We start from the raw sequence: 14,662 nt of genomic DNA, 5'->3' as shown, positions 1-14,662 counted from the left end.
GAAAAATTGTAGGAGAAATGTCGATTCTGTTATGGATAAGTCACTTTGGGTGGGTCGGTTTTTCGACGTATGAATTGGTTGTTTTGGCCTGGTAGCCTAGTTGGAAGTACGCTTGACACTCGTTGTGAGGTCGCAGGTTCAAATCCAACACGGGCCTAAACCTATGATTATCGAATTCATGTTTGGATCTTATGTCTGTCATGTGCGGTGAAGGACAAACATCGTAAAAAAACCCGCATACCTAGAAATGTATATTCGGAAGTACCGAACCGTGTGAGGTTTTGTAATAAAAAAGGCAGTCGCTTCTGTTAAAAACTGGACCTGTCAAACCTTTGTGAAAAAACGGGATAATACTAGAGAAACGATGTGTATAGACATCGTTTCTCTAGTATCCCGCTTTTATTTATAGTTTTTTTATCTATTCTAAAATAGAACCTAACATAGCATCACGCCTATAACCCCGAAAAGGGTAGGCAGAGGTGTATCCACTCCTCGTCAGCTATGAACAAGTCCCATTTAAATATAATACCGACTTAGTAGTGGATGCCATCTCAGTCAAATCTTAATCAGTTAAAGAAAAGTCGATATACGTGATATCGATACACTCACGGCTAGAATAGTCACGGTAATACAGAAGTGAATTTCAAAGACAGAAACAAAGCCAACTTTTGTATAGAGCTATGCAATTTCAACTCCAAATCATAATTCACAAACATTTTCAAAAACAGACTTAATCTTTAACAACCTGTAAATAACTTCGGAAAGCAATCACGTCCAAAAATAAATTATTAATTACAACACCTCCTGTACCCCTTCATAAATTAAGGGACCAGATGTTAACAGACTCGTGACAAACCCCAAATATCTTGTGAATCCACCCCGGAACAACCACAACACAGGTGAATGAAATCCACCCCTGCACACGTAAGATCTAAAGATAAATTACTACTGAAACTCCAGCGGCGAAAGATCGAAAATTGCATAAACCCTCCTGTTGTTTTGTCTTTATCGACTCGACACTGTTTCTTCCTTATATATCGCAAGATGTCTTAATCTTAACTTACAAAAACATATCTTGACTTTACCATCAGCGAAAGATAGTCTTAAATCCCTTAGAATTACAGTTTAATCTTAAACAACAGTGTTTTTCGCTTAGCTGGTTTCGCCTTGCAAGGCTATGTGATATGATATCGAGGCGAGACAGAAAGGGACAGCGCAGGCTCCTCGGCAGACGTCGCGGTTGCCATGGCAACACATCGATTCGCCTCCCCTCCCCCGCTCCCCGCGCCTGCAGCCTCCGTATCCAGGTCATCCGACGCTCCTCTCGGAGGTTGAGGTAATTAGGTTGCCTTTACATACAGCTTATTGAAGTTTCATACTTTTGCTTTGCACATTGAATACACGCTTTTTGTAGTCTGGCTGAAAAAGCGTGCTCGTTTTTTACTTTTTTGTGTTTTAAATAAAAGAATGATGTAATTTATTATTGACGGGAAGTGTATTACATTCAAATGTTACGTATTTGCCGTATATGAGTACTACAGCTGAACACTTTATGTAGTAAGTAGGTGACTATATTTCACAATAAAGGAAAAGTACTACGTAGGTTCCTTTGTCAGAATATAAATTTGAATTTCATGTGAGGCTTACTTTATGTAAAAAAAACTTACTATAACATTAATGACTGCCTAAATGATAAAAATGCCTGGTAATAAGTGCGTTCCTCAAGTTATCAAATATCTTGTAATGTATACCTACATTGATTTAAAAGATGTGTTGCTGTTGCAGTTTCTTGTCATTTCTTCGCCTCAGCCATAACACCTTGCGAAATGACGCAGATTGAAAAATGTTCAATTGACTTTAAACAAGTTTATCCATAATAATTACGTTGAATGGATGTTTGTGATTCTGATTCTGTTTTAAAATAAGTACCTTGGTAACATTGACCAAATTTAAGATGTCCTTAGAAAAGGATCAGTGCGATCTACTTTGAATTGATTGATGAATATGAAGGAAGCAAGAGAAGTGTGTCAGGATCGAACCAAATGGAATTCCATAGTCTCTGCTTACCCCGGTGGGAAATAGACGTGAATTTATGCATGTATGTATGTGCCTTGATAAAAGTGCAAAAAAGGCTAATAACATACACCTAGTCTATAAAAACAAAACCTGAACAAAAATGAAATATAGCGTGAAGATAAATGTTGAAGACTTTGGTTAAAATGATTGACTACCTCCTATTTTTCAAATTTAATAATTTGCACAATTAAAAACAAAACAAACACATCTTACAAATAAAACACCTCCTCCAATACGTCACATCGAGGCAAGGTGCCCAACAGACTGGCAGCACTACCCCTCTGAATCGCCAGACTAATTCTCTGACAGAAATAACTACCAGCTCTAGCATCCCCCGAAGCCCCGATAAGACGCATTGAGAGACTACTATATTTATAAGATACCTGTGACGAATTTGCTAAAACGTTATGCTGGAGGGGAAAGCCAAGAAGAGCGTAGATAGATGGAAATAATTAAAGAGAAGGCGAGAGAGGGTCGTATAAGGAGCAAAGAATTAACTTTAGATAAAGACAGATGGGCAGTGATACACGTTCAAGAGCATACTATACGTATATTATATTATTATGTAGCTCTTAAATGTTCGCTATTACAAGAGATCGTTCATTGATTTCCTGTTATACAACATTCGTCTACCTAATTAATATCACTACGATTATAATAGTGTATTAATTTGTCCCAGTAACACAGAAACATCTCACAGAAAGCACACAGAAACACAGAAAGCTTGGTGACGCGTGGTTATTTAGTTCATCATGTGATGGATGTACCACTGACTACGCCATTGGGATATAGTAATGAGCTTCTACATACATAAACTCACGCCCGTAATCCCTAATGGGGTGGGCAGAGCCACAAGTAATCAAAGACAACTTGCAGCCACTGTTGATACGAAGTCCAAAGATGGTTATGATGAACCTTATGGTGATAAGGGATCAGCCTATCGCCCATAACATTAGTCCATCATGTTAGAGGACACAATCCCTCTGTCGGTTTTTACGACATGCCCGGGAAGAGAAGCAGCTGAACGTGTTCTATGTTTTTTATATGCTCCCAGAACAGCATAGAAGCAATAATAATAACTAAATAAAACATTACATTGTTTTTAAGGTCATTACACTTCACCCATATAATATATACCAAAACCATTCCCCGCTTGATACATTTTATACTTCCGTACAGTCAACGAGCTAAAGATTGCCATAGAGGCAGCCGATCAGCTCGCGACACCAAACACTTCAGGGCCCCGATACCGACCCCGCCGGCGTGGTCGACGATTTCCCTCATTCAGCGCTTATCGCTATCGACCCACTAGGGTCGATTAATTCTTTCAAATATTTTTCCTCTGAGACGACGCCCTGAGCTGAGGTTCGCGCCCAACTGGGCACCCTCAGGCCTGTTGTCTTAAACGTTGTACCGGGTGAGCCTTCAGCGCTCCCCATTTGTCCGTAAAAAAAATCTTTAGCTCTTTTTTTTTGACGTGACTTATTGTAGATTTGCCGCAGATGGCATTAACTACTTGGCCGGACCAAAAGAAGAGCTAAAAGTTCAATCACAGCCCAAGTATCATATTAATTGTACTAACAAATTAATGGATCTGTGTTGTCTTTAATAAATACATACATACATACATACATAAACTCACGCCTATTTCCCACCGGAGTAAGCAGAGACTATAGAATTCCATTTGCTTCGATCCTGACACACTTCTCTTGCCTCCTCCACACTCATCAATCGCTTCATACACGCACGCCGGTTCAGAGTAGTGTCTTTAATAAATAAAAATATATAATATTGCTGTGCAAAACGCACCGTATTTCTGTGGTTGAAACACATACGATTAGATTTAATCACAGTTACATACACAATAAAACAAACATCGGTATGGTATTATGAACCATACATACATAAACACACATCTATCTCCCACCGGCGTAAGCAGAGACTATGGAATTCCATTTGCTTCGATCCCGACGCACTTCTCTTGCTTCCTCCACATTCATCAATTGTTTCGTATAAGCACGCATACACATTATGAACCGTAGTCGTCATAATTATAAATGGCAATAATAATAATAATAACGGGGGACGGGAATAATAAATGCCAAAGAGAGAGAGAGAGAGAGTCGTAATAATTATAAAATTGATATCTTTGTAGGTGTTTGTGGTCTATTACAGAAACGAGACGAACCTAATCAGAAGGTCTTAAGAGCAATCAGTCTGTTAACAAAAAACTGATTGGAGTTTTGAAGCTTATAGTACCTATACAGGGTGTTAGTGACATCGTAACGAATACATGGGGATGATTCAGACCATGATTCTGAGTTGATATCAAGTGGAATTTTCCGTCGCAAAATTCACGATTTTTTTTATATTTTTTTATTTTTGCAATGAAAAATACCACTTGATACTAACTCAGAATAATCAGCTGAATCACCCCTCTCAGTATTTGTTACGATGTCATTTATACCCCATACTAGTACATACAGGTAGCCATACAAGTAGGTATCGGTGTTAGTGACACCGTAACAAATACTGAGGGGAATGACTCAGACCATGATTCTGAGTTGATATCAAGTGGAATCCTGCGGGCAGCGCAGGACCGATCGTCGTGGAGATCCTTGGGGGAGGCCTATGCCCAGCAGTGGGCGTCGTACGGCTGATGATCAAGTGGAATTTTCTGTCGAAAAATTCACGAAAATTTTAGTATTTTTTTTTTTAATTCTATTCTTTTGTGACGGAAAATTCCACTTAATATCAACTAAGAATCATGGTCTGAATTTCTAAGTTTTCGTTACGATGTCACTAACACCTTGTATAATATTGAAACAACCTTAAATTGTTTCCTATAGCAGGCTGAATACTGAATTGAGACCTTCATGTTAACATATCCAATTTACCGCGTTCCTTCCCTTTGAAGTTCTTGGAAAAGTCGAAATGTCGACCCAATTTTTATCTCAAAGACACGTCGAAAAGGACAAAGAGAGAGGTTGGCCGTAATAAGGGTACTTGGAAGGTCGCGCGCCCTCTACTGCCCTTTGACGGGAATGAAGGCAATTTAGAAAGGTGAACATGTGCCTACTACCCGGAGGGCCACCTTTTCCAATGTAAGTAAGTAAAAGTAAGTAAAAAATCTTTATTTCCTCCACAAAAAACACATGGATACATAAATACATACAAAAATACAATATTTGTAGAGGCTGGATACTAAACTAGGATACCCTGTGTTTTATGGGCGGTATTAATAAACTAACCTAAGCTTCGTGACTGCTCTCAAGATCGTGTCACTGTGACAGTTCTCATATAAAAACAGGGACTTGAGCATGATCTTGAGGGCAGTCTCAGCTGAGATTAGTTTATTAATACCACCCTAGGACTCCAGGCCTCCTCCTCCAGAAAGTCACGGTCAAGAGAAAATAACAAAATATATAAATAAAATTGAAAATAGTTAACTTGAATTAAACACAGACTAAATCATAAAACATTTCTTAAAAAGAAAATATCAAATCTATAAATACTTGTATGAGTGTGTGTGTGTGTGTGTGTGTGTGTGTGTGTGTGTGTGTGTGTGTGTGTGTGTGTGTGTGTGTGCTAATGTACTACGGTTGTGTAGTGTTATATTAGGTACTTGTGTTATAATGTTCAGATTTGCAGTACTTAAAGAAAGGCCAAGATTCATCTGTTACGAGGAAACTGCCTTACCCACTTCCCTAATGTTTCCTACATACAAACTGATTTTTCTCAAAATCTCCGAGCTGTACTTATGCCTACTAGATCATCTTTTTATAGTCACTTATTGTTGATTTGGCTACCAGCATTCACTACTTGGCCGACCATTTGAGGAGCGGTCAGAAATTTCACCCGCCCCGTAAAAAATAACCATTTTAAACTTCCTACGTTCTCGGGTAAGCAAAGCCCTGAGATGGTCACAAAACTCATTAAATTGCTTTCGTGTGGGTTGTGAGTTGGATAACTAACCTCGGCAACCCTGGTGTCATGGTTATTATTGAGCCGCCAAAGGCTACGTACTTACATTAATAAGTAGGTAACCGATACCAACGGCTTAACGTGCTTTCCGAAGCACGGATTACAACTCATAATTTTTTGTACTCACCTAGGGCCCTAAGGCCCTATCTCACTGGAATGGTTACGCCACCAGCGGCTAATTATTCGGGATTCGGTTGCTGGCAACAAGTAACCGACCGAATAAGTGGCGAGCTCTGAACCATCAGGACACAATAAAATTACTTTTATGGACAGTATTTTTTTTTTTCATTTTCCTCTTCACAAAGGTTACACCTAAGTGCAGTTTTGGAATCACCCAAATACAAAACGCGATACCTACAATCATTCTCGCGTGATTGAAACAGCAAAAAGTGTGTTTGAACAAACTTAACGGTTTATAATGTCTCTGTTAAATCCTCCTTATTGGATACATCTTCCGGTCTTAATTTAGCGTGAAATTAGGCACCAGGCATAAATTCCAACTCATAAATGTCGCTTTGCAACTGTGCTCATAAAAACATAATGTGAAACATGGCACACATTCCTGGGTTACGCACAATTAATTTCCATCTTTAGTTCGAAAAATTAGAATACAAAGAAAGCAGTGGCGCCCTCCGCAGAACTGCAAAAATATTGAATGTAAAATAGCGCCATCTTGTGAGGGAAATGGAACTACGATGTAGAGCGACATCTGTTAGCTTTATGTCTAAAACAAGAAAGCTGTCGCTTGTCAACATAGAAATTGTAATAGTTCGTAATGGTAACAAAAGATGGCAACAGTAGAAGCAATCTGTTTTACCGTACCAGTGTTGTCATTTAGACAAATTAGAATCGATACTCCAACTGTAAAGTGTGTGAATCGATTAAATAATAGTGCTGCCGAAGACAATAAATAATGATAGTGGTTTGCTCTTAGGCAGACGGTTACGATCTTTTCGAAAAACAGTTGTTTTAATATTTTAATTAAAATAATCATTAGCTTAAAATACACAAAATTTAAAAACAGCGGCTTCAACCAATGGACGCAGCGAATGCCATTTTCGTAGATAAACATTGTATGGCTATTGGTCCAAACCGTCGATATTGATGATGATGGCAGGTTCTTTGATATCTGCATTTTAACAACAATGTAGGATACATTGTTTTACGTTTACGCGGTTATTATCATAATTAAAACACATAATAACGGGTTCTTACCTCAAGAGGGAGGGAGTCTCATATCCCTACTTTAAACCCAAACAATGTAGGATCCCGAAATCCGATTATAAAACTGTTTATGTGTTAGTATCGACTTGAATTTGATTACAATGGATTACAACGTCTATCGATTACAACATCTATCGATTACAAAACTATTTTTTACAAATGGCAATATATTTTTTGAACTGCTTTACCGACAGAGCTGTTATTGGCGCATGCGCGTCGCATTTGTTCCTTCTCTTTTTCTATTGGTTTGTTTTGTACTTTTGTGTCATGTCTGAACCCTCGCTTATATTCAGCTTGTGTATTTTATGTTATTATAATAATTAAAATAACTATAATTCCAATGGTAGAATTAGTAATTAAAGTATTTATAGTATTGTGATGATAAGTGTTGTGAATAACTGTACTCATTGGGAAACTAAATCAGCACCGTGGAGTCACGAAAACGAAGGTAAAAAACTGTTTTCATTGTTTCTGGTGACGCTTTGGCTGCGGAGAATAATTGGAAATCGATGGCGGGGTTCAAACGACGGTTTCTGGCTTGTATTCAGTACTTTGTGAATATTCTATTGGTTATCCAAAAGTTACATTAATGGTCTTTTGCTGAAGTTTAGAGCCGCAAAGTCGTGGGTCGATAATTCGTTAAGACCCACCGACACATATGTTTCGCTGTATCTCCGTTGCATTTGTTACATGACGCGGTAGTCTTTACAATTCCAAGTTCATTTTGTGGTGGATCACGTTTCTGAGAATGTCTGAAATAGCTACAGTCAAACTGGGGAGGCATAAAACAAACCAAGCCCAAACAATCAAAAGGCAAACGCTTTAGTCGAACGTAATGCGCACACAAACGCTTAAGTTATTATTCACGCGTATTTAAATAACTTAAACTTGTTATATGAGTAGGTAGCTTAATTTTTTTTCACTTATTATTATACCATTAATAATGCAACTACTTATATAAAATCAAACCAGTTTATTACGATATCTACAATTAACTAAGCAATGGGGTGTTCATATTATTATTATTACTGTGCCATCTGTATCACCCTTTACTCACCACCACCAATATTATGTACCTACATAAATGCACAGCATTCTTTTTAAAATACATTTGTAAATAAAAAAACATATAGCTAAATGAAGCACTTAAACAGACAGACCAACTCCCACCCATAACCCTTTATACTATACTCATGGATGTGAGTGGTATATCTAAATCTATCCACATTATATTCAAATTCAAAAATATCTTTATTTAGTAGGTAACATAGTTACTAGCGATGGGTCGTTATCGGTTTTTGAGATAACGTAACGTAAGCGTTATGTGATTTCCAATAACTAGTTTCTTAACTAGTGATTTTTATAACTAGTTATTTTCACAACGTTCTGAAGCAAACGTGATAATTGTAACGTAAAATCGTTTGGTTAGGTAGCAGTATAACTTAATTCTTCTTCACGCACACGTATCGTGTATCGATACTAAGAGTGAATTCGATTTAACTTTATGGCGTTGTGATTAAAAGAGTTATTGAAGACTGATGCCTATTTCGATCGTTTAAATGGCGTTATGAATATCACTAGTTTTTGTTGTAGTGGAAAACGAGTGATCACTGTTCGAGCTCGTAACTGCATATATAACCAGTTATGGTTAATAACGCCCATCGCTAATAGTTACACTTTGAATCGTCATTTTTTACATAACAAACTTCTCATCCACCTAAAACTACTGCAGCTTCTCACAACCTGTATAGCCGGGGAAAAGAAGCTGCAAGAAAAACTTCAGCACAGGGCTCTAGACGTTTTTTTTTTTAAATATATATAAACATAAAATATTGCTATACAATTGATTAAATTTGCGGCCTAATATCAGTTCTCAGACAGTTAATCCCATGCATTCATATCTTCTAAATAATCACAAACTTTATAACAATGTAAAACATTAATACGGACACATGATGAGGTCTAAAACTAACAAATGGACAAAAGACATCACGGAATGGTACCCCAGAGACGGCAAAAGGCGAAGAGGGAGGCCAATCAAAAGATGGGAGGACGACCTACCTAAGGGGTGGAGACGATACACACAAAGTAGAGCAGATTGGCGCATGATGGAGGAGGCCTATGTCTCAGGACAGCCCGATTAGAATAAGTACTACATATAATAAACCTATGTAAAGTAGAACTGTACATCGGTGAATAAAGGCTATTTTTATTTTATTTATTTTAAAACATTAATAGTCTATATGTATACTTCCCACTGCTGGGCACAAACCCCTCACAGTCAAATGGAAGGAGTGTGGAGCATACTCTACCATGCTGCTCCACTGCTGGTTGGTGGAGGTGTCTTGGCTAGTAGCTGGGGACTGGGGCCAACAACTTAATGTACTATAATCTGCAAAAGTCCAATCAGTTTCTTGCAAAGTAATAAATTAACTGGTTGCACTTAGGACCCTCTTGGTTACATTTCGTTTCTGTAATAGACCAAAAACACCTACAAAAACATAAATTTTATAATTATGATAACTAATAATGGTTCATAATTTCACCACTGTTTAAAAATATTTTTTTGGGCTCAGTGACTGAACTTTTGCTCTTTGATTGTACCTTCTGAAGCACAGAATTATCTTAAGTTTCTGGACAACCAGATGATTCAAGCCTGCAATGTCCTAGCCAAACAAATTGGTTATCAAACCTTAATCTCTAGTTTGTCAGCCCAACACTACACCACTAGACCATGGAGATGGAAATCTATTCATAAAATATGTATTATTTATTTGTATTGATCTCATATTGGGTTTATGATTAGTAGCACAGTAAAATCATAAGACACAAATAAAATAGCATGATCAATTGATCATACACAAAGTGTCTGCCAGTGACGTCATAAGTATAATTAACATTGAATGAGCCAAACTAACCAACAGTTGTTTCCTCATCATATAATTTCATGCTATGCTATATTGTATTTATGTTAGTGGAACTCTGTGGTCTGTGCCTACCCCAATGAGAAATATGCACTCTTACAGCTGTTCCATTTGAAATGGTCTTCATTTCGTTTTTCTGCAGCTTCATAAAAATATTAAGTAGAATTTGAAGTATTTGCAACTTAAACAGTGTTGTATGTAACATGTAGTTAAGTGGTTTATTTCCCAGTTTCATATATATATCCTTATATGTCCCACTGCTGGGCACAGGCCCACTCAACGAAGGTGGTATGGAGCATACTCCACCACGCTGCGCCACTGCGGGTTGGTAGAGGTGTTTTTACGGCTAATAGCCCACCGAAGCACGGAATCATCTTACTTTTTCAGACAATCAAGTGATTCAAGCCTGTAAAGTCCGTACCAAGCAAAGGCAGTCTCACTTAGTGATTTCGACAATGTCCCAATCGGGACTCGATCCCAGACCTCCAGATCTTGAGCCTAACGTTCTAACCACTAGACCACGGAGACTGTTAAAAGTCACAGTCCATACAAAAATTTCATTCGTACCCTGTGCCGCCTAAGACGTAAGTGCGAGCGAGAGACAGTCCGCACACTCTCTCTCTTACTTCTTAGCGGCTTACGGCTATTTAAGACTAAAGTAAGACCCAGAGGGGGGTGAGGTCCGCGCCCGATACGAATTGGTGCGGGGCGAAGAGTTACCGTTCTATACGTAGTAGCTATTCTTTATTCTATAGTAAAACCTATTTAAACTTAGCCGTATTAGTGTGCGTGTACTAACATCTGATAGGCAATATTAGTCTGTGTTCACGCCAACGTGAACGCACCATAATACTGAAAAACGGCAACACCGATGAAGTTCCGGTCCCGGTCCCGGTCTTCTTTCAATTCACTCTCTACGCTACGATCTATCTCCGCGTCACGCACGTAACAATGTAACTATCGCGTACGCGCACAACACAAAAATGTAACCATTATCAAGACAATAAACAATCCCCCTCAAGACGAAGGTTTCATTGAAGCAATCCTATCTGCTAAACATCTACAACACAACAAACAATAACCCCACGCCGGAGCTACTGCAGCGCCGACAGTCTGTAATAATATATCATCATCATCAGCCCACTAACGTCCCCACTGCTGGGGCACGGGCTTTCCCTATGGATGGATAGGGAGATCGGGCCTTAAACCATCACGCGGGCCCAGTGCGGATTGATGGTTATTAACGACTGCTAATGCAGCCGGGACCAACGGCTTAACGTGCATTCCGTAACACGGAGGAGCTCGAGATGAAAACTTTTCTTTTTTGTGGTCACCCATCCTATGACCGGCCTTTGCGATAGTTGCTTAACTTCAACAATCGCAGACCGAGCGCGTTTACCGCTGCGCCACCGAGCTCCTCAATAATATATATATATATATATATATATATATATATATATATATATATATATATATATATATATTATATTATAAAAATGGACCAGTAACGTATTACCACAGTGAGCAGACTAATAGTTCTCGCCATATTTGCAGCGACATAATATGTATACAATGTAGATAACATTTTAAACGAATTTCTTTCTCATTTCAGGTAAATCAAAATGTTCTGTATTTGGAAAAAGTGATGGAGAACAGTAAGTATAACTTACAAGCTCAGTTTGGCAATATCCTTCTATTTCCTGTTACTTTTTCCTTGTCTATTCACTGTAGGTATCTACATGTTATTGTGTGTCTAAATTCCCTATAAGTTTTGTTACGAATAATCTCGTATCTGCTTTTTTATAGATAAAATTGTACTAAGTATTTTTTTTTTTTGCTTTGTATCCTATTTCGTTGTCGTCACGTGAAGATATCAGCTTACGTCCTTCGTTTCGTCTGGAACTGTGATGCTAGATACAGAGACCGGACTTCACTAGATCTTCTCCAAAAGGCTCAGATAAAGGTATTCTCTGGCTAAAGTTAGCTCTTGCGTCCGTTTGTGTTCTTAACCCTTTGTTCACACTACACATGCACTGATGTAGTAGATACTAAAGTCTATTTTCTTCCAATCTACGTCATGTCGTGTGTTTCATTCAAACCTCCGGATATAAGTGTTGATTCTTTAAACAAGGTATATGACTAAGATAAATGTTTTAAATCTTTAATATTTTTGTATGATTTTTTTTTTAACAAAACCTCGCAATGGAAAAAGTGGTTTCAATCCGGGTAAAACATTGTGGTTTGTGATTTGTTGAAGAAAATCGCATAAGAATGTGATTTTACAAAAAGGTGCTTACTCTTACGTGGTTTTCATTATAGGGTGACGAAATGTAAAATACTTTCTAAATATAGAATTGCTAACGTAAACAATGATATCATCGTATCAAATGAGTATAAGATTTGCCCTAATCTACATATTTTGCCGATTCAAAAAACACGATCAGCGGAGTACCGCAAAGTTAGGCTTTAACAACGGTCAGGGGTCCACAAACGAAACACGCACAACGTGGAGGTTAACGCTACAATGTAAGCGTTATTATTATATTTCAGTCTACCTGCTCGGGCCGGAGCGACTCAGCAAAAAGTAAAAAAGATAATTTTTCGTGGAGCCCGCTTCGGACGCGAAAGAACAAAGGTTTCTCCTTACCTAGTTATAGCTAGTTATTCCGGCTCCCCGCAGGTGTAACTTGTTATCTTTAGCTCGGAATTTCTTTTATTTTCCCCCTCATGATCCTCTGTACGGCGTGAAACTATACTTATGAAGTGCTCCGATGTAACCTACTTCCCTGATTGTTTCCGAAGGGAAAATTACAGTTTCATTAACAACCTAATTTGTGTAATGTAACACTTTCTTCCTTCATTACGTTTACCTTTGTTTGTTGACCAGCTCCGTCAATTTGGGAACGTTTTAGTCGCAACTCAAAGACCCCGCGTTTTACACATACATTCGATGTGTGATTGACTTGTCGTTTCCGTTATTTACCAACACGTGGTCATTTAGCACATGGTGTCTATACAAATCTGAGTTGTAGTCTTAGAGTCGGTTTCATCCGGATTCCAGTCATCACGTAAGCGGCGATGGTAAAAAACCCGATTGGTGGCATTCACCCGGCGCCCTTGAACCGGCCTGTGGTTCACACCTCAGCTGGAACGCGAAGTCCTAGGCCTTGAGACCGCCTAGGACGTTCAACTGAGGGTTCGAAAGTCCGAAGTGTCCGAACTACTACTATTGTCCGCTGAAATAAATATAGCCCCAGAAATGACAATGACCGCGCACTATTTTTAAGTATGTGACGGTGTCATTAATCTCCGCTCTGAAGACGGCACTGTCCTACGACTGTTTATTACTCATAACTTCAGCGTATCATGGCTCAGCGTAGAAATAAAATATATTACCCTAATTACCAGTCTTATTGACGACCTGTTGAAATTAGAAATGAAAATAATGATTTAGTTTCTATAACTATCAGTTATATCGGTCCAACTATAACCACCGTTTTATTAGACTACCGCCTAAATATTTCAGTTGGTTAATAGTCAGCTAGTTAATCACTCACGTCGACAGGACAGCTTATTAATAAATAATTACAACAATGACTGGTAAACAATAAGGCGCAGATATTTAATAAGATTCCGCAACACGATTCCAACAGCATTGCGCTATCAAGTTGCCGTTTTGACGAAGATTAATTGTTTTAGAGAATGAATGGACCTCAGCTTTGTAGTTGCTTGTTACAGCAGACAGTAAGGACATGTTGAGTTGAGCTTAGTATTATTTCCTGAACAATGGTCTTGGAACAAAAGATGGGCTTCCGTATGCTCTAGGAAGCGTTTTCATTTCAAGCGCTATTAATTAGGTGTAACTTTGGTCGAATTTGGAACCTGTTTGGCGACATTATTGGCAGGATAACAATCGGCAGTGATTGGAAACAGCTAACAGCTATTATCATTATCGAGTTTTGCAACTTTCAAAGAGCTCATGCGCGAGCTATGCGGAGTGAATGGTACGTTATACTACATACATACATGCCGGAATGTCTCCCAGCTGTGTCATGTCGCTAGATGTTTAGTTAGATAACGACACGTGACTATATTCGATTTAAACTTGAGGACGATATCAAAAATGTGCTACGTAGTTACTACGTGCTACAACCTCGCGAGCAGAGACGCAAATCATCAGAATATGTGACCGATAAGTTGTTATACTGCGAATAAAAAAAACAACCGGAGTATAGGTACTTTCTAGCTACTTACACAACGGTTAACACGTCTCCTATACCGATGACTGCGCTCAAAACGGAGGATTTGAGACTACACTCTACACTACACTTATGTTAGGGCACTGTGTCACAGCCCAGACACTCCATTCAAAAATCTCCTTACCGTGTGCTGCCTAACGCATAAGTTCAAGTGAGACAAACAGTCCGCCTTTCCTCCTTATTCCTTAGCGGCTT

At 38.5% G+C, this 14,662-nt stretch overlaps 1 protein-coding gene across 1 annotated transcript in view; it reads left to right on the top strand.

The window, feature by feature from the left end:
• Window positions 1-7,497: 7,497 nt before the first annotated feature.
• LOC126373580 (protein gustavus) overlaps window positions 7,498-14,662 on the top strand; it is an 89,273-nt gene continuing 82,108 nt past the window's right edge. Inside the window, exon 1 of the mRNA XM_050019760.1 lies at window positions 7,498-7,732. The gene's annotated coding sequence lies outside the window, so the exon portion shown is untranslated. The remainder of the gene's footprint in view (window positions 7,733-14,662) is intronic.

This window comes from Pectinophora gossypiella, chromosome 16 (genome assembly GCF_024362695.1).
Source record: "Pectinophora gossypiella chromosome 16, ilPecGoss1.1, whole genome shotgun sequence".
NCBI classification, from domain to species: Eukaryota; Metazoa; Arthropoda; class Insecta; order Lepidoptera; family Gelechiidae; genus Pectinophora; species Pectinophora gossypiella.
The sequence above is the reverse complement of the archived record's forward strand: the minus strand, read 5'-3'. Positions and strand labels throughout refer to the sequence as shown.